Below are 21971 nucleotides of genomic sequence, written 5' to 3'. Positions count from 1 at the left end.
CACCAGCAAAGCACCCCCACACATCCTCCTCCATGCTTCACAGTGGGAACTACACATGCAGAGATCATCCATTCATATATCATATTCATATCCATTCATCCATTCCATATACTTTGATTTGTTTAACACTTTTTTGGTTACTACATGATTTCACATGTCTTTCATATTTTTGATGTCTTCAATATTTATTCTACAATGTAGAAAATCGTAAAAAATAAAGAAAAACCCTTGAATGAGTAGGTGTTCAAACTTTTGACTGGTACTGTGTCGTAAAACTCCACCCCATAAGGGGCTTCGTTCCTATTGGTTTAGGGCAAACGCCTATGTTGCCCAGAATGTACTCCATGCCGGACTCAACACGTCCCATCTAATGAGAAGGTCAAATCCAGCCAAGGCTGAGACCAAGGTTTCAGAAATCAGCTAAAGAGGGGTCGGAACCAAGGTTCCGGTCTAGAAGCACAGTTTTGACTGCTCCTACAGAGTTGTTTTGTTACTGTAGTTTACTGATACCCAGCCCAGAAAGATAATTTTCATAGATGGCCACAAAGTCAGATTTAAAATGTCCTAATAAAGATACTTAAGTCATCACCTTTGTGCACAAAACGTTCATCGAATTATTCAAATAATTGTAGCGGAGGCGTGGGCAAGCGCAGCCGAAGATACAGTATTAACATTTTAGATTCATCCAATGTCTGACATGTTTTTGGATAGCATGATGACATTGTCGCTGCTTGCACTGCGTCCTCAGTGCTAGTATGCATGTGATGTTAGGGTGTTTAAACCGGAAGAAACCCAGATAGACTGTCCATGAATCAGCGTATGAGAAATGTGAGTAGATTACCTTGAAAACAGTCTGACATCTTGGATGCACACTCCAGTTCATATTATACCTCAGTGGCCGGAACCCAGTGTAAATCAGTGATGCCGAGCATTGTTTAAAGTGGCACGTATATTTACCAGCCAATCAAATTCCTTGCCACTTGGGCGGAGCTCCGTTTTTCAGTCTCTCGGTCCCAGGTGCTCACCAGATTAGTGCCCAAGGCGCAACAGTCCGTGAGGACCAATTTTTTTTTTTTTTTTAATAAATAAATAAATAAATAAAAAAAAAAAAAAAAAACAAGCACAGGTGACAAAACATTTGAATGTTTGCAGCGCGCGGGTTCACAGCATTTCTCTGTTATTTCAAGATAAGCTAAAGCTGCAGCAAGAGGGGAGAAATGGTCTACAATGCTGGCTAGATCACAATCTTTTATTTTTATGTTTCTGAAGTGATATTTGGCAGTAAAGGCTAGCATCAGGGACAAGAAGTAGCTAGGCACAATGAAGTTCGTTTTGAGAAAAGTCAGCTAACCTTGTAAACTACCTATGTATAACTAGCTAGCTAAGTTAGAAATTTAATTATCAAGATTATAAATCCAACAAAATGTTCATGAATATTATTTCTTATGAGCCTAAGACGTTTGGGGGGGGGTCATACCGTGGATCATTTAGCTACAAAAGTACCTCCATACTACCATACATTTTTTAAACAGTTACCTTCAGACGAGTCATGTGATACTTGTGGGGTTGGTAGAGCAAAACGGAGAACACCATCATTCAGACGCTGTAGACGTTTCCGCAAGAAGACCGATTTTCAGGATGTCTCATGGTCTGACAAACACCGCTGTAGCTTGGCCACCTTCCACAGAGATGCGGAAGGCCGCCATGTGGTTACGGTGGATTGAGACGCAGCCCATGGAAGAAAACATCTAGTTCAAAAATAAACATATCCAGGTGTTAGAATGGCCAAGTCAAAGTCCAGACCTGAATCCAATCGAGAATCTGTGGAAAGAACTGAAAACTGCTGTTCACAAATGCTCTCCATCCAACCTCACTGAGCTCGAGCTGTTTTACAAGGAGGAATGGGAAAAAATGTCAGTCTCTCGATGTGCAAAACTGATAGACATACCCCAAGCGACTTACAGCTGTAATCGCAGCAAAAGGTGGCGCTACAAAGTATTAACTCAAGGGGGCTGAATAATTTTGCACGCCCAATTTTTCAGTTTTTGATTTGTTAAAAAAGTTTGAAATATCCAATAAATGTCGTTCCACTTCATGATTGTGTCCCACTTGTTGTTGATTCTTCACAAAAAAATAGTTTTATATCTTTATGTTTGAAGCTTGAAATGTGGCAAAAGGTCGCAAAGTTCAAGGGGGCCGAATACTTTCGCAAGGCACTGTATGTCTGTTTCTTTGCAACTCTGCCTAGAAGGCCAGCATCCCGGAGTCGCCTCTTCACTGTTGACGTCGAGACTGGTGTTTTGCGGGTAATATTTAATGAAGCTGCCAGTTGAGGACTTGTGAAGCGTCTGCATTGATTTGTTTTTGCAGAGATATTTTTTTGGAGCATCTGATGGCCTAACGTGGTGAGTGATGAACATGAATTTCTCCTATCCCCTCTGCCACTGATATTTTTTAATTTGGTTGTCATATTGGCAGGTTTGCTAGTGACAAACTATTTAGCTAGCTTCTAGCCTAGTGGTTGATATGCAATTTAATCTCTTCGTGATTAACAGTCAGTGTTGACTTGACGAGAAGGCAAACTTTTGCCAGGCAAAAATCGGGCATTATCATCTCAGTATTATGGATGTATCCAAATATTCTAGGGCTCTTGAGTGGTGCAGCAGTCTAAGGCAGTGCTAGAGGTATCACAACAGACCCTAGTTCGATTCCAGGCTGTATCCAACTGGCTGTGATTGAGTCCCATAGGGCGGCACACAATTGGCCCAGCGTCATCTGGGTTAGGGTTTGGCCGGGGTAGGCCATCATTGTAAATAAGAATTTGTTCTTAACTGATTTGCCTAGTTAAATAAAATACAAAATAAATGTCAATAGATAAGATGTTATTGTGGCTGCAGAAATTGTGACTGTGTTAGCGCTACCTAACTTTCTAGCTAGCAAGCAAGGGATAAGAACGTTGCCAACGAGCATGGCAACGGAACAAAAATGGACTGGGTCGCATCTCTAGCAACCTAAATATGAGAAAGCATGAATTTGCTTATATAAATGGAAACAACAAAATATGTATATATTTCTACCAGTAAATGTGTGCTTAGTATTGTTTACTTTGGCAACCGTGGTAAAAGCGGGATAAACAGCTTAAACTGAATAAACTTTGCTGTTATTCTGGATGTGAGGTAGTGACTTTGTAGCCATAGCTAGTTGGCTAGCTAGCAGCATGCAAGGGACAAGAACCTTTCCAGCGAGCATGGCAACGGAAAATATAGAATGAACTACTAGGTCGTGACTGTGTTAGTGGTACCTAGCTGGCTAGCTAGCAAGCAATGGATAAGAACGTTGCCAACGAGCATGGCAACGGAACAAAGAACGAACAACTGGGTCAGGTCCATTAATATCTAACTAATTCTCTAGCAACCAAAAGATGAGAAAGTATGAATTATCTTATAAAAAAATCAGATTATTTTTAATTTTCACTTGTAAATGTGTGCTTTAATATTGTTTTCTTTGGCAACTATAAGCAGAATAATTGCCTCCGCTCTGTAAATTACCTTGGAAAAATTAACTCCTCTGCGTCTTTCTTATTTCCAAAGTAAAATAAAGAACATCGTTGTTTATCCCTTACTTTTTCTCTCTGTCCTCAAAGTTTTCCCCCTTTAGGGACTGGAAGTGGAGAATCTTTTCATAAATGTCCTCCCACAAAATTACCTGCCCTATCCAGTACAGTAGCCTACACTCTCCCTTTACTGACAGCTGGAGCTGCAATTTCACCCCCTGGTGGTTCTCTACAAATGCATTTTAATTTACAATAATTACATCAAGATAGCTAATAGGAAGCTAGCTGATTATGTTTCATTCACTTAGCTAAAACAGTGTGTAAACTTAGCTAGATAGCTAGTAGCTCAGTTGAGTTTGTCTACAACGTGGCCTACTGTAACCAGCTAGCTAATAAATCATTCATCATTTATTTACTTGAATAGGTTCTCACACTGCCTCTTTTTGGGGGAGGCCTTACAAAACCAAAATAAATGGGCAATCTTCACTATTTTCGGTGGTGGCAAAGCGCAGCCAGCAGCCATGTGGACAAATGGAAACAATTTTAAAAATGTGTTTGTCACTAGAGCGGTTTAGAACATGTTGTGACATATGAATTGACCTGCGTAATCCTGTTTCAATTTTATTTTATTTTTTTAACCCGTTTTTCTCCCCAATTTCATGGTATCCAATTGGTAGTTAGTCTTCTCTCATCGCTGCAACTCCCGTGTGGACTCGGAAGATGCGAAGGTCGAAAGCCGTGTCCTCCAAAACACAACAAATCTGCACTGCTTCTTGACAATGCCCACTTAACCAGCCACATAAATGTGTCGGAGGAACCACTGTGCACCTGGCAACCGTGTCAGCATGCACTGCACCCGGCCCGCCACAGGAGTCGCTTGTGCGTGATTGGACAAGAACATCCCTGCAGGCCAAGCCCTCCCCTAGCCCAGATGATGCTGGGCCGATTGTGCGCCGCCCCATGAGTCTCCCGGTCACGGTCGGCTGTGACAGAGCCTGGACTAGAACCCAGAGACTCTAGTGGCACAGCTAGCATTGCGATGCAGTGCCTTAGACCACTGCGCTACTCAGGAGGCCCTATCGGGTTTCAATTTCAATAAATGTAAAATCGCAGACTGTCGGCCACACTTGAAAACTAGCACTTGAAACTTGCATTGGCAACAACTACCCGGACGGGAAACAGTGACGCACATAACATACAGCACCACTTCTACGGGTGTGTGTGTGTGTGGGGGGGGGTTCTTGAAATATAACAAACAAAATATTGCCGTGGACCATTCAAGTCATTTTTGCAATACAAAATTATCCAGATGACCGACGGAGGCATGACAAAGACATAATTTTGGAGGTATGGCAACCCCAATCAAATCGCCACACCCAGTCGAAGACTGGTGGGTGAAAAAATATCCATGGGTCAAAAAACACTGCATCAGCAAGTTAGAATCCCATAACGGCTTCTCTGTAAATCTCTCAAGGGCTGTACAAAAACACTGTCCTGACAGCACATAACCCATACTCCCTACCTCTGTCCTCTCAGCGGGGCTGAGTACAGAATGCACAAGAGAGCTCGAGGACACATTCAAGAGATGACGGATAAAATGGGAAGGCGTCGACCACGACTCTGCCGCACAAATATCCTCCACTCCCACACCTCTAAAGACAGCCACAGAGGCTGCAACTCTGCGTGTGGAATGAGCCCTAACGCCAGAAGGCAAGGGGTGCCCTGCAGTTCCGTGCAATACCATCAAAGCGAGTGAGGTAAACACTGCTTAGAAAGTTGCTTTCCAAGTGCTGCAGCACTGTGGCATACAAACAGCTGAGGTGATCAAATTGGTGCCATACTGTCCACATAGCATCTGTTCCTCGCTCTCCTCAATGTGAGGAGGTGAAGAGAAAGCCCACAACTCCAAAGTCTGATCTGTAGGGGCTCTTGATAATCTTAGGCTAAAAAGCCAGATTAGGACGTAACACTGCTCTGCTCAGTTCGCCATTGATGGTGAGACAGTTGGGTTGCGTTGACAGAGAGCGCAAATCATTGTCACGCTTAGCGAATGTCAGGGCAAGTAACAACGCCATTTTAATAGACATCTTAAAAGGAATCTGATCCAAGGGCTCGAATGGCGGCTCAGAGCGCATCGAGTACCAATGTAAAATGCCACTGTGGAACTGTGGTTCGAGTTGCCGGTCTCAGTTGCTGCATTCCCAAAAGGAAACGTTTGACGAGAAGATTGCTGAAAGCAGACACCCTACCGAAACCCTCATGACAAGCTGAAAATCGCTGAGGCGTACACGTTCATACAGCGAACGTTGCTTGTCAAACAGGAACTGTAAGAATGAGAGAATCGTTTCCACCTGGCAACAAGCCGGTGGACCCCTCAAGACATGAGGTCTGCTACCTCATTGAGGCAGCCTTGGATATGACAGGCTGTCAATGAGCGGAGGCGCCCGTAACCATAGTCTCTCTGCCAGCAGGTGGAGCTCAGAAGACCTGACCCCTCCTTGTCGATTGATGTATGACACTGTTGTACGGTTGTCTGACCAGACTAACACATCACGGCCCTGAAGCCTATGAGAAAAATGTATCAGAACTAACAGCACAGTCTCTAGCTGTAGGAGATTGATGTGGCGGCGTGCCAACGGAGACCACATTCTCCACTGCGTGAGTCTGGCATACCACCACCACCCCCCAGTCAGTCAGAGAAGCATCTGTAGGAGACTGGAATGTGAGAAGAGACTCTTCCCATCGGGACACCGGGTGTGAGAGTATACACTGGTCTCTTCAAATGGTTCATGTCCGCTCTAAGCACTCTCGATGATGTCCCTGTTGTGAATTATGTCTTCAGCCCACACTGTAGTCCCGTTGTGGCTGCTACACATGCGCAGGCTACAACGATGGTTTGCCCGGCTGCGCCTAGACTCTGCCTAGTTACCATGCACAATGTATGGAACCGCATGAGAGCAGAGCGAAGGGGCCTCTCTTCTGGAGTCCAAAAGTCGTGCCAACATTGCCGAAGTGTCTAGCTGAAGCCCCAAGTAGACAATCCGCTGGTTGGGAAATGGCATGCTCTTTTCCCAAATCACTGTGAAACCTAGTGAGATGCATCACCAGTCTCATATTGTGTGTGATTGCCAGGTCTACTGACTGGGCGTGAACCAACAGTTCGTCCAAATATGCCAGGACTCTGACTCCTTAGCAACCCAATAGCTCTATAGCTGCCTCCACACATTTGGCAATCGTTAGAGGGGCCTGATAGTAACCAAATGGCACTCTTGTTTGTGCGATTGCCTGGAAGGCATAGAGGAGAGACTTCCTGTGGCGTGGTGTCACCGGCACATTAAAGTACGCATCCTTCAGGTCTACACTCGTGCAAAAGTTGTTTAGGTGGATACATTCTAGCAGACATTTTTCTTCATGAGCATGTGGAAGGGTGGTTTGGTTATGCTCTCATTCAGGCTGCCTCAAGCCTGAATGGGTGAGTTAAACCCCTTGTTTCTCTGTTCTGGGTGAACCACTATGACCACCTCCTTTGCCAGTAATTCCGCAATCTGACTTCAGAGCTGCTACTTTCTCTGGTGATGGTATCAAAATGTACACCACTTTGTAAAGAGGGGGATACCAGAGAAATTGGATAGCGTAACCCAGTCTCAAAATCTGGTTTAGCCAAATCGAGAGGGTGCAGACTTGATGTCACTGAGAACATTAAGTCACAGCCTTATAAAATTTATTAAATTGTTTTCCTCAATCTACACACAATACCCCATAATGACAAAGCCAAAACAGGTTTAGAATTGTGTGCAAATTTCTAATAAAAAACACCTTATTTAGAGAAGTATTCAGATCCTTTGCCATGAGACTCGAAATTGAGCTGAGGTGCATCCTGTTTCCATTGATCATCATTGAGATGTTTCTACAACTTGATTGGAGTCCACCTGTGGTATATTCAGTTGATTGGACATGATTTGGAAAGGCACACACACCTGTCTATTTTAAAGGTCCCACAGTTGACAGTGTATGTCAGAGCAAAAACCAAGCCATGAGGTCGAAGGAATTGTCGGTAGAGCTTCTAGACAGGATTGTGTCAAGGCATAGATCTGGGGAAGGATAGCAAAAAATGTCTGCAGTATTGAAGGTCCCCAAGAACACAGGGGCCTCCATCATTCTTAAATGGAAGAGGGTTGGAACCACCAAGACTCTTCCTAGTAGAAGAACCCGATGGTCACTGAAAGAGCTCCAGAGTTCCTCTGTGGAGTTGGACAACTATCTCTGCAGCACTCCAACAATCAGGCCTTCATGGTAGAGTGGCCAGACGGAAGTCACTCCTCAGTAAAAGGCGCATGACAGCCCGCTTGGAGTTTGACAAAATGCACCTAAAGGAAACTCAGACCATGAGAACCAAGATTGAACTCTTTGGCCTGAATACCAAGCTTCACGCCTGGAGGAAACCAGCCAGGGAAGACCAGTCTACAGAGCTCAGGTGAATTTCGCAGTATATTATAACAATCAGTGAATGGATACAACGTTCTATCTTGAGTTCATGGGTAAGCTATGGTCTGGAATCTGGGAACAATGGTCACTTGAATTATTGAACCATTGATTCTATTCTTGAATAATATCATGCAGAAGTGTACACCAAGGTAATTACTTGTCATGCGTCATCTGAGCAGGATCAGATGGTGACAGGGGTCCCTGCAGGGTCAGAAAAACAGGAGACAAAGGGCTGTGAGACATATGTTTAATCCTAGACACATGAAGTGTGATGTATACGGAGGGTACGGGGCAACAGAAGACAAACAGCAGAGGGGCTAAGAATCTTGGAGATTGGGAAAGGACCTATATAATTTGGGGACAGTTTGCGGGACTCTACCTGGAGGAGCAGATCCCGTTTGGCCAGCCATACTCTCTTCCCGAAACGATAATGGATGAGCTGGGGTCCGGTGGTTGTCGATACTTGGTGGTGGTCTTAAGAGCTGACCGGGCTCTCTTCCAGGTACTGTGACGGACGAATATCTGACAGCGCATCAGGCTTCACATTCTTGGACCCCGGGCGGTAGGAAATGGTGAAGTTGAATCGGGTGAACAGCAGGGCCCATCGAACTTGCCTGGAGTTGAGGCGCTTGGCAGTGCAGAGATATTACAGGTTCATGTGATCTGTCCATATGTGGTGTTGGGTGTTCCACCCTCTAACCAGTGCCTCCACTCCTCCAACGCCATATTCACCGCAAGTAGTTCCCAGTTACCTACGTCATAATTCATTTGTGGGGTTTAGATGATGGGAGAAGATTGAGCAGGGATGCAGCTTTTGGTCTTGGGCCGAATGCTGGGATAGGACAGCCCCCACAACTGAGGCGTCAATCTCCACCACGAACTTCCGGGACGAATCCGGATGGATTAGGATGGTCCCCAGTGAATTGGTGCTTGAGGTCCAAGAAAACCTGGTCTGCAGCTGTAGACCACGTAAACGGGACCTTAGGAGAGGTGAACGCTGATGGGGGGGAAGCCCGGGTGCTGTAGCCCCGGGTAGAAATTGACGAACCCCAGGAAGTGTTGCAGCGGTCCTCTGGAGGTGGGTTGCAGCCAATCCACCACCGCTCACCTTTTCAAGATCCATCTGTATGTTGCCTGCAGCTATGATGTACCCAAGGAGATGATGCAGCAATGGAATTCACATTTTTCCGCTTTGATGAAAAGCTGGTCATCCAGAAGACGCTGGAGAACATGTTAAGCTGAGTGGGAAAAGACAAGGATGTCATCAAGGTAGACGAATACGAACCGGTTCAACATGTCCCGGAACAGGGCCTGGAACACAGCAGGAGCATTGTTCAGTCCGAATGGCATCACCAGGTAGTAGTACTTGCTAGCCATGTTAAGGGCGGTCTTCCAACTCATCCCCTTCCTGGATCCGTACCAGATGGTGGGCGTTCCGGAGGGTAAACTTAGCCCCCTGGAGAGGCTCGAAATCCGAGGCAATTAGTGGAAGCGGGTAATGTTTTTTAACTGTGATGTCATTCAGGCCCCCTGTAGTCGATACACGGATGCAGGGTTTTTTCCTACTTCTCCACAAAGAACCCTGCACCGACAGGGGAGGCAGAAGGATGGATACCCCCTGCAGCAAGGGAGTCTTCAATATAGGTCTCCATCGCCTTGGTCTCTGGCCCTGACAGGGAATAAAGCCACCCCCCCCAAGGCGGTGTAGTGCCCGGGAGAAGGTCGATGGCGGAGGAAGCGAGGTGGCACTGGCTTTGCTGAAAACCTCCAGTAGGTTTGATAAGAGAAGACGAACTGGCAAACTGGTAAGTGGTAAGAACTGGTAAGACGAGATGAACTGGCAAAAGACAGAACACAGGTATAAATACACAGGGGATAATGGGGCAGATGGGAGACACCTGGAGGGGGTGTGGAGACAAGCACAAAGACAGGTGAAACAGATCAGGGTGTGACAAAAACATGCCAAACAAAAATGGGAGGAAGACCTGTGAGACATTATTGATGATGAATGGGTACAGATATTTGAATGCCCAGTCATGTTCATATAAATCACAGACATAAATTACTGCACTTTAAGATCATCCATAGAACATACTATATGCCAATGAAAATGAATATCATGCACTCAGAAATGTAATTCCTCTGCTAGAGGTGTAAAACAAAAAAGGGGACATATTTGCATATGTTATGATCTTGTGAAGGCTGGCTGAATTATAGCAAAGAATGTTATTTTATCTCAGGAGGTATTTCTCGGTTTTTGTTTGCTTGTAAATGCTGATACTGGAAACTGTTAACAGATGAAACTAACTTAGCAATTACAGCAGCTAAGAAATGCATGGCCATTAATTGGAAGGTTGGTTATCCTCACACAATGTCACACTGGATGGCAGAAATGTCAACTTACGCATCACTAGATTTGATGTATTACAATTAAGAGTATACTGTACAAGTTTCATAAGGTCTGGGTGCCTTATGAAATATTGTATGACAAAAGGGGTTGGTATTGAACACGTTTTTTTTGTCGAGCAGTCGCAAATATATATATTTTTTCATGGCACACGAGACTCCTGAATGATTTGCGCCTGTTTCAGTGGACTAATCCATTGAGGCCTCAGGGATGCTACAGTCCAAGAATATGGGGATTGTAGCTCATAATACACAAGGCATGTCTCTCTCCAGAATGTGCTCTCCTGCCATTTCATGGGTATTTATTGTTTCATAACTTCATTGAGTGTATTGTTTGCTGTGTATCAATTCCCCATTACATACAGTACCTTCAGAAAGTATTCAGACCCCTTGACTTTATCCACATTTTGTTGGGTTACTGCCCTATTCTAAAATGGATGCATTTTTAAAAATAAATTTGCAAAAATTCTAAAAACTGGTTTGTTTTCTCATTATGGGGTACTGTGTGTAGATTGAGGATACTTTTTTTTAAATGTTAGAATAAGGCTGTAACGTAACAAAATTTGGAAAATGTGAAGGGTTCTGAATACTTTCCCGAATGCACAGTATATCATTGGCCTTAGCTCTGATGCACCTCTTTTGTCTCGGTCTGTCGGACGACAGCCGAGTGAACAGTCCGTGGCTCGGGTGGTTGAGGTCCTTAAAGATCTTCTTGGCCTTCCTTTGAGCACCACGTGCTGTATATGCGTTGGGCTCTCTGCACCACACTTTGGAGAGACATGCGGTTGAGGGCGTAGCAACATGCACTCACAATCCATTGGTTGCTCTTTCTACAACTGTTTTAACCAATCACATCGTGTTTGTATTTGCATATTCTTTGCGATTGGTCCTCCAAGTCCTCCTTTGTCCTTCAAGTGTTGCTGAATCTCCTTTCAGTTTGCACCTTGGTTGGAAATTGAGGTAGTGGCAGTGATCCCTTCCCTATGAATGAGGTGTTGGACTGACAGTTGCAGAACAGGTTCAAGTCCTGGTCGGGCTACTCCCTGAATTTTCTACACTGGTTTTAGAAGTGCTTCTTGGTGAGACCATTGAAAGTGTGTCCCATCGCCAATTGGTAAGGGCATGAGGGACATGTAAGTGTGAGGTGCAGGGATGCACTTTCTGAAGGAAGGGGTCGTTTAGATATCTCATCAAGAGGGTTTGAACCTCTTGGTGTAATGGCTAATGTGTTGGACTGACAGCCATGAGGACCCAGGTTCGAGGCCTGTTCGGGCTACCCACTGACCTGAATGCTCTAGTTTACAATACCTTAAATCAAAATGTATAACATGCTGTAGCAAGTCCCTTGTCCCTTTGGTCATTATTGTCTCTATACCATCAGTTAATTGTGTGCCCTGAAATCTAATTTGATTAACCTAAAATTAAAATCTCAGGGGGCCACAATCCAACAAAATTGGACTGCTGCATTTACTGACCACATTAATGGAAAACTAGATTATTATGGAGGGTAAAACACAGGACATTCTCTATCAATAGACTTAAGGGGTCAATAGGATATTCTCCACTGAACTGTGTGATAGGGGGTCACCATCTGTTTTGTAAATAAAAAACATTCAATGAATTAATGAGGCTACAAGTTGCTAGTCAACTAATTATTTTCCACTATAATGGGAAATGTGGTTGTAGGGATATGTTGAACAGCAACACAGAGTAAGGTTCATTAGGTTCTGTGCCAAAGAGGTGCTGTTGCTGTATTGATGGGAACTGGGAAGAATAGTGTCAAGATGGAGGCCTATACTGTGTCATATTGATTGGTTTGGATAGGGCAAATAATGACTCACCTTTGTTAACTGCCATTTTAAACACTCCCAGAAGATTCAAAGAGTAGGTCATGACCTTTGAGTAAAAGCAAACTGTACCTAATTCAGGAAACACATTTCCATTTGTTACAATGCATCAAGGCTCTCCAAAATAATACAGTTGTAATTTAATGGTGCACTATTAATTAAAAACTCATTTGAAACTGTATATAAAGTCAATTTGCTTATGTGCATTTTGTGTTATAAACAATTAAATCGCAAAGAGATTCTCCAGTATGTTTGTATAATTTTTAGCCAGTAGTTCTGAAAGTCGAGCTCACAAGCCAAAAGTGGCCCCCAAAAATTGTTACTACATCACATACTGTGCAGATATATGCACCACATCATTGCCCTCTCTCACGCGGCTGTGTGTGCATGTGCCACTTGCTATGTGTCACTCATATGGCAAGGGGCTGAAGCTCATTGGTTTAAATCGAATTGCTAGGGGGCTGGCCCACGTGGGGGAAAATGTCTTACCACTTAATTGAGGTAAGACAGTAATTCTGCTTATAGATTATTCACGTATGAACTACACATTGACACATCCAGCCCAAAGCGGGAGGTTTAAAAAAAAAAAAAAACTTTCATGTAGTAGTTACCAGTTCCAGAGCATGTCTTTAAATAATAAATTATAATATGCCATATTAGCAGACGCTTTTGTTTTTATCCAAAGCAATTTACAGTAGTGCGTGCATACATTTTGGTATGAGTGGCACCAGCAGAAATGAAAACTATAATCCTGCTATTGTAAGCAACATGCTTTCCTAACTGAGCTGCAGAGAACCACAACTAGGCTATTTAAAAAAAAAAGTTATTTAACTAGGCAAGTCAGTTAAGACCAAATTATTATTTTACAATGATGGCTTACCCCAGCCAAACCCAGACAACATTGGGCCAATTGTGCACCACTCTACAGGACTCGTAATCACACCCAGTAGTGATACAGCCCAGGATTGAACCAGGGTCTGTAGTGATGCCTCTAGCACTGTGATGAATTGTCTTAGACCGCTGCTCCACTTGGGAGCCCAAGGCTAAATTAAAAACTGAAAATATCAGGCTTAATATCATTAATGTCCCAATAAATTTGGTCCAGTATACAGTTTGGTTCAATTGTTTTTATTGTTCTGAGCTAAACTATACAATAAAAGTGAAAAGAATACCAAATATTGAACTCAAAGGTTACAAGGCAAGTCAGTTAAGAACACATTATTGTTAATGACAGCCTAGGAACAGTGGGTTAACTGCCTTGTTCAGGGGCAGAACAGATTTACCTTGTCAACTCAGGGAGTTGACCTAGTAACCTTTCAGTTACTGGCCCAAACTCTAACCGCTAGGCTACCTGCCACCACTTTACATAAAGCAATATGATGCAGTTATAATGGATTACGAGTCTTGTTAAGAGCAATTTACCCCATTATAGTGTCTGTATACTCATCTAATGATCTGGAGAGATAGATGCCTTATTACAAGACATAGATGCTTGTATAGCAGGCATTGTATCTGCAGGCTGTTTTAACCCATATTCTTTACATATTTCTATACTGTATGTGTTTGTAAATCATTGCACTTTAATGCTGCTGTTGATTATATAAAATTGTATTATGGATCTGACAATTGCTTTGAAGAGAACAAGACCCCAAAAAATGCATGATAAACTTGAAGTGTCCCAGTCACACGGAGCCTTCCATTCTGACAGTTCAGGAGAGGCAGATATGGAATTCTGCATTGTTACATGTTTTTATTATATAATTTTCATACAATTAAACAATAGTAATTTAGTCAATGGATAGTTTAGTTTGTATGTCAAGTCCTTGACAAGTCTTTCGAAAATATCCTGTTTCATAGTTTGCAACTGTGACACTCAGACAAACCACAAGAGGTCCCTGTTTGATTGAAAACGCTGTGGACTGCTCACTGCTGTACACTGGTATTACAGTTTGTCAGCCAGACAGCCATTCACAAAGTATAGACTACTGAAAGCTGTCCATGGTGCGAAATTGGGACATGTCTATGCAGCTGGTTATCAAATCAATGATCGGCTTTCTGTGGTGCAAGGGCATGTAGCCTAGAGATTTGCTTTAGCTAATGGATAAATGTTTATTTGTAGGCCTATTTAGTTGCTATCTTTTCATGTTAAACCTAACATTTCATGAAGGGTCTCGTGTGGCTCAGTTGGTAGAGCATGGCACTTGCAATGCTATGGTTACAGGTTCGATTCCCACAGGGGATCACTATATATTTAAAAAATGTATGCTCGCTACTGTATGTTGCTCTGGATAAGCATGTCTGCTAAATGCGTTAACATGAAACAACGCTATGAAAGGCTGCCATTTAGACTGCTGGCTGGAGGCAATAATGTAAATACCTGTTCAGTCATTAAAATTCAAGCATTGCAGATTGTAAAATACATTTTTAGATACAACAGCATACTAACTAGCAATACATTTATTTTAAAAATTACAAACTGCCACGCATAGCATACCTGAACCTGCATGACATGAGCCGTCCTCATGCTGTCTCCCAACGTGGATAGAAAGTTGTTGTGCATAAAACCAGTCTTAATGCCAAATAGTACAGTCAGTCCACCCTCAAAACACTAGCTTACTATGGAGTGTTTTATTATGCAGTGTAGCCTACTATCTATGGCTACTGTATATACAGTATTTATCTGCTATTTATAAACATTAAATAGCCTAACGATTAAGAAAAAAGTAGTTGGCTTGAGAATACATTTAGCCAATATTTATTGTTTGACTGGCTAATAGCCTACACAAGTGGGCTGCAATCAAGGTAAATTAACACAACCCAGACAATCTTTCCTGAGACATTGTCAGTGGCGATTTTAGCATGTAAATCTTGGTGGGGCAAACTCGCAATATCAACAGGAATTATACTGAACAAAAATATAAAACACAACATGTAAAGTGTTGGTCTCATGTTTCATGAACAGAAATAAATAAAAAAATCCCAGAAATGTTCCATATGCACAAAAAGCGTCTCAAATTTGGTGCACAAATTTGTTTACATCCCTGTTAGTGAGCATTTCTCCTTTGCCAAGATAAATCCATCCACCTGACACGTGTGGCATAACAAGAAGCTGATTAAAGAGCATGATCATTACACAGATGCACCTTGTGCTGGGGCCAATAAAAGGCCACAAAAAATTTGCAGTTTTGGCAGACAATTTTAATTTGGAGTTATTTAGTTGTTCTACATACGTTGGGCTATATGTTTTGATTTTTAGTACATTGTAAGGCTGCATGATGAGACTAATGATTTGAAAAAAGTAGCTTGAAAGGCATGAGCTCTGCTAAGTTTTTTTGCACAGGCTGTACAGTTTCTCATTCACAATTTGACAAGCACTTGATAATGCCTCCAATTTCGCTGCGACATCCCCTTTGAGGGGCCGTAATGCACCCTAAAAAAATCCATGACTTTCATAATTTTATTAATATTATTATTTATTTTAAAATTATTTTTTTTACCCCTTTTTCGCCCCAATTTCATGGTATCCAATTGTTTTTAGTAGCTACTATCTTGTCTCATCGCTACAACTCCCGTACGGGCTCGGGAGAGACGAAGGTTGAAAGTCATGCGTCCTTCGAACACAACCCAATCAAGCCGCACTGCTTCTTAACACAGCGAGCATCCAACCCGGAAGCCAGCTGCACCAACGTGTCGGAGGTTAGCGTGCACTGCGCCTGGCCCGCCACAGGAGTCGGTGGTGCACGATGAGACAAGGATATCCCTACCGGCCAAGCCCTCCCTAACCCGGACGACGCTAGGCCAATTGTGCGTCACCCCACGGACCTCCCGGTCGCGGCCGGTTGCGACATAGCCTGTGGGCGAACCCAGGGAGGCCTAAAAAAAAATCCATGACTTTTGCGGACAGTGGCCATTGTGCCCTGAATGCTGCGTTGTGCCCTTCTCCCTGAGTGAACGGATGGTGGTGGAGGTTGACGCAATTGAGTGTCCTTATCCAATTCCGAGGTGCATATTGAAGATATTGGAAGAACTATCCACATTTACTTTGTCAGTCAACAAGATGAGTAGGCCTAACGAACAGCAAAAGCACTAGCCTATGTCAATCTACTATCCCCCATAGTACAAAAATCCACCTATTCTATTCTGTGCGAGAAAAAAACTATTCCAAACATAGGACAGTTGTGGGATGCAATAGGTCCCAAATTAAAACAACCACAAGTACAAATGTACCTCCATAGCTAGTCTACATGAGGTGGGCAACTATGAATAGAACATTTAGCCAAAAAAGGCACTGTTTCTTATGATGGGCATCATCACATAATGTACAATGGCACCGGAGGGAATGGCTGCCATTTTATGGGCTCCTAACCAACTGTGCTATTGCCATTTTGTTAGTTTTTTTGCTTTGTTTGTAACTTATTTTATACATAATGTTGCGGTTACTGTCTCTTATGACCAAAAAGAGCTTCTGGACATCAGAACAGCGATTACCCACCTCGAAATGGACAAAGATTTTTTCTTTAACGAGTCCGAAGCAAAGGATACACTGCTTTCTGGAGAACAGGCCCAAATCCCTGTCATTTGCGTGAAAAGTCAGAAAAAGGGGGCGGAGGTCAGGCTGCCTTCTGAGAATTCGTGGGCGAGTGAGTCAACCTTCACTACCATCCATTCTATTGGCCAATGTGCAATCATTGGAACATACAATGGATGATCTACGATTTAAGACTATCCTACCAATGGGACATGAACTGTGATATATTGTGTTTCAACGAGTTGAGGCTGAAAGACGATACAGATAACCCAGCCAGCTCTATATTTTCTGTGCATCGGCAGAACAGAGAAGCTACGTCTGTTAAGACCAAAGGCGGGGGTGTGTGTCTAGTTGGCAAATATTAAAGAAGTCTCGAGGTATTGCTCGCCTGAGGTAGAGTACCTCATAAGCTGTAGACCACACTATCTATATTATTCGTAGTCCTCTATTTAGCACCACAAACCGATGCTGGCAGTAAGTCTGCACTCAAAAGGCTGTAAGGCCATAAGCAAACAAGAAAATGCTCATCCAGAAGCGGCGCTCCTAGTGGACAGGGACTTTAATGCAGGCAAACTCATTTCTACCAGCATGTCACATGTGCAAGCAGAGGGGGAGAAACAAAAAAATAAATAAAAAAATCAACTCTATACCACCTTTACACCATACACAGATGTATACAAAGCTCTCCCTCGCCCTCCATTTGGAGCGGGACGCTAATAAGAAGTCCCGCTACGCCCTCAGACGAACCATCAAACAGGCAAAGAATCAATACAGGATTAAGATTGAATCAAACTACACCGGCTCTGACGCTCAGATGTGGCAGGGCTTAAACTATTACGGACTACAAAGAGAAACCCAGACGCTAGCTGCCCAGTGACGCGAGCCAACCAGATGAGCCAAATGCCTTTTATGTTCACTTCGAGGCAAGCAACACTGAATGAGAGCACCAGCTGTTCCGGACGACTATGTGATCACGCTCTCAGTAGCCGATGTGAGCAAGACCTTTGAACGGGTCAACATTCACAAAGCGGCAGGGCCAGACAGATTACCAGGATGTGTACTCAAAGCATGCACGGACAAACTGGCAGGTGTCTTCACTAACATTTTCAATCTCTCCCTGATCGAGTCTGTAATACCTACATGTTTCAAGCAGCAAGCAGACCACCATAGTCCCTCTACCCAAGGAAGCAAAGGTAGCCTTCCTAAAAGATTACAGCCACATAGCACTCATATCGGTGGCCATGAAGTGCTTTGAAAGGCTGGTCATGGCGCACATCAACACCATCATCCCGAAAACCCTGGACCCACTCCAATTCGCATACCACCCCAACAGATCCACAGACTCAAATCTCAATAGCACTATACACTGCCGTTTCTCACCTGGGCAAAAGGAACACCTATGTGAAAATGCTGTTCATTGACTATAGCTCAACATTCAACACCATAGTGCCCACAAAACTCATCACTAAGCTAAGGACCCTGGGACTAAACACCTCGCTCTGCAACTGGATCCTGGACTTCCTGATGGGCCGCCCCCAGGCGGTAAGGGTAGGTAACAAATATGCCACACTGATACTCAACACGGGGGCCCCTCCTGTACTCCCTGTTCACCCACAACTGCATGGCCAAACACAACCATTAAGTTTACAGACAACTCAAGTGGTAGGCCTGATCACCGACAACGATGAGACAGCCTATAAGGAAGAGGTCAGAGACCTGGGAGTGTGGTGCCAGGACAACAACCTATCTCCCTCAATGTGAGCAAGACAAAGGAGCTGATCGTGGACTACAGGAAGAGACGAGCCGAACAGGCCACCATTAACATCGACAGGGCTGTAGTGGAGCGGCTTGAGAGTTTCAAGTTCCTTGGTGTCCACATCACCAACGAACTCTCATGGTCCAAACACACCAAGACAGTCGTGAAGAGGGCACAACACCACCTTTTCCCCATCAGGAGAATGAAAAGATTTGGCATGGGTCCCCAGATCCTCAAGAAGTTCTACAGCTGCACCATCGAGAACATCCTGACCGGTTGCATCACCGCCTGGTATGACAACTGCTCAACTACCCGGAGAGCCAAGTCTAGGACCAAAAGGCTCCTTAACAGCTTCTACCCCCAGGTTAGTCATAAGACTGCTGAACATTTAATCAAATGGCCATCCAAACTATTTATATTGACCCCCCATTTGTTTTTACACTGCTGCTATGCGCTGTCTATTATCTATTTATAGTCACTTCACCCATACCTACATGTACAAATGACCTTGACTCGGTACTTCTGTATATAGCCTCGTTATTGTAATTTATTTGTGTTACTTGTTATTTACTTTATTTAGTAAATATTTTCTTAAATCTTTCTTGAATTGCACTGTTGGTTAAGAGCTTGTAAGTAAGCATTTCACAGGTAGGCCTATAGCTGTTGTATTCGACGCATGTGGCAAATAACAAATATAATTCACAAGTGATAGGCTAATATTGTTACCCATCAGACTATTCTTGATTTAATCTAGTCTTTACATATACTAAATATACATGTGTTTTCATTTAGAATGGACCATTATCATGCATCTGTCTTGAAACAGGCAGCAGAAAAAAAATACATGTCATCTGTGCACTTGCATTGATGTCAGAGTGATTAGAAGGACAATAGAGTGCTGAGTACCAGGCAGGTACCAAGTTACCATGTCTCAGCGGCATCAGAGCTTGGAGAAGCCTAATTACCGTGACGAAACGTTCACATGGAATTTGACTGCCGTCATGACTCGTGACTGTCGGTGTGGCGGTAATATGGTCACCGCAACAGGCCTATGCACAACTGAATAATTTCTGCACAAACTGTCAGAAACTGGCTCAGGGAACTTCATCTGTATGCTCGTCGTCCTCACCAGGGTTTTGACCTGACTACAGTGTGACGTCATAATCGACTTCAGTGTGCAAATGCTCAACGGTGTTGGCGAGTGGTTTGCTGATGTCAACGTTGTGAACAGTGTGTCATGGTGGCATAGGGGTTATGCTATGGGCAGGCATAAGCTACGGACAACAAATTTTTATTTTAAAAATTGCTCAAAGTCACCCATTGAGCATGTTTGGGATGCTCTGGATCAATGTGTACAACAGTGTTCCAGTTCTCGCCAATATCCATCAACTTTGCACAGCCATTGAAGAGGAGTGGGACAACATTCAACAGCATGATCGACTCTATGAGAGGGAGATGTGGTGCTGCATGAAACAAATGGATGCATACCCAGTCATGTGAAATCCATAGATTAAGGCCTGATTAATTTATTTCCTTTTATGAACTATAACTCAGTAAAATCTTTGAAATTGTTGCATGTATATATTTGTTCAGTGTACATCAGGGTCTATTACTGATTTTTTTTTTTTTTTATAAATATTTGATCAGGAAAAGTCTGTCAATGGTAAACATGGTTACCCAATAACATTATATAGTATCCCCTCTTGAAAAGTATATAAGCTAATTTATGCAGCAGCATACAATACATTTTTGGACTCACTGTTGTGCTCTGCTCACTTGAACAGGAAGGTGGCACAGGGATCCTTCTTGTGGGAAAATTGTGTCAAAGGTGCTTTCAAGACAACTGGGAACCCTAAAAAAAAACAAGGTTGAATCATGACATCAGTGATCTTCAATATGGAGCTCTAGAAATAGTCCCTGGTTTAAAATGCTGAGTTGGATGACCGTTCAAACATATTTTCCCAGTCGAAGTTAGTTTTTTTCCGAGTTGTCTTGAACTGAAGTCTGAGAGGACAACTCAACACTAAGTCTCAAAAAACAGCACGCACACAAACATTTCAAGCTTCTGCAAGGGATACCAGAAAACACACCTCTTTTAAAAGGGAAATGATCATGAGTAATAGGACACACCTGAGTATCATAATTGTCTCTAGGATGGTCCCTGCCACATTCTACTGACAGGTGGAACTGTCACCAAAAAACTGTTGTCTGCTAAACATGATCATCTGTTTGCATCTGCCAATTTATTGGCTGTCCAGTATCCTGACGCACTGTCACAGAGCTTCCTATACAGTTCATCTCTTTCCGTAACTTTTTGAGGCCGACAATTAAGGAGAATGCGTGAGGCTCAATTGAAGATGTTGCAGAACTGCAGTATTTGAAGCACCACTCCCTTTAGCCCAGTTTCCCTGATGTTGCTTCAGCAATCAAGTTGTTTTTAACCATCCCTGTAACTGTCGCTTCATGCGAAGAGATAATTTTCTAAACTAAAACTAAGAAATAACTACCTGAGAAGCTCTCGTCTGATATGTGCTTTTGAACACCTGAGTAAGATCCACTCATTGCCCTGGCTCCATCATAGCCTTGACCACGGCATTTGTTCACCGATATATCCCCTCACTTTCAATCAGTTCAGTTTTTTATTTTTCAAGGCCTGAGGCACTTTGATCAGTCACATTGTTGAAGCCCAAGAAACAAATACTTAGCTTCCTAGTACAGGTTTAGGAAGGACTTTTTGGAAGTTTATTGTCAAAATTATTTATGAAATAAAAAATGTACATCAATGACAGGCGCATTGGGCCCCCAGAGCTTGTGGGCCCTGTAGCCTTGCAGGGGCTGAGGGGGTGTCTGGTATGCCAGTGCTGTGGCTGGTATGCCAGGCCATGGTTTCTCTATTGAATAGGTGATTGGTCTCCTCCTAGGAGTTGTTTATGCTTTATGTAAAATATTGGAAGGAATGTCAGGGCATGGAAACAAACCCTATTGGCGCCATGCGTAGGGTGTTTGCCTTTCAAGCCAGCGAACCGGGTTTGCTTCCTAGCCCCGCCGTTCACTACAATATGCTGACAACATACACTGAGTGTACAAAACGTTAAGGACACCTTCCTAATATTGAGTTGCACCCCCCTTTCGCCCTCATAACAGCCTCAATTTGTCAGGGCATGGACTCTACAATGTGTTGAAAGCGTTCCACAGGGAAGTTGAATCCAGTGCTTCCCACAGTTGTGTCAAGTTGTCTGGATGTCCTTTGGGTGGTGGACCATTCTTGATACACACGGGATGCTTCTTGAGCGTGAATAACCTGGCAGCGTTGTAGTTCTTGACACAAACCATTGCGCCTGGCACCTACTACCATACCCCATTCAAAGGCACTTCAATCTTATGTATTGCCCATTC

Source organism: Oncorhynchus tshawytscha, linkage group LG19 (assembly GCF_018296145.1).
Source record: "Oncorhynchus tshawytscha isolate Ot180627B linkage group LG19, Otsh_v2.0, whole genome shotgun sequence".
NCBI classification, from domain to species: domain Eukaryota; kingdom Metazoa; phylum Chordata; class Actinopteri; order Salmoniformes; family Salmonidae; genus Oncorhynchus; species Oncorhynchus tshawytscha.
The sequence above is the reverse complement of the archived record's forward strand: the minus strand, read 5'-3'. Positions refer to the sequence as shown.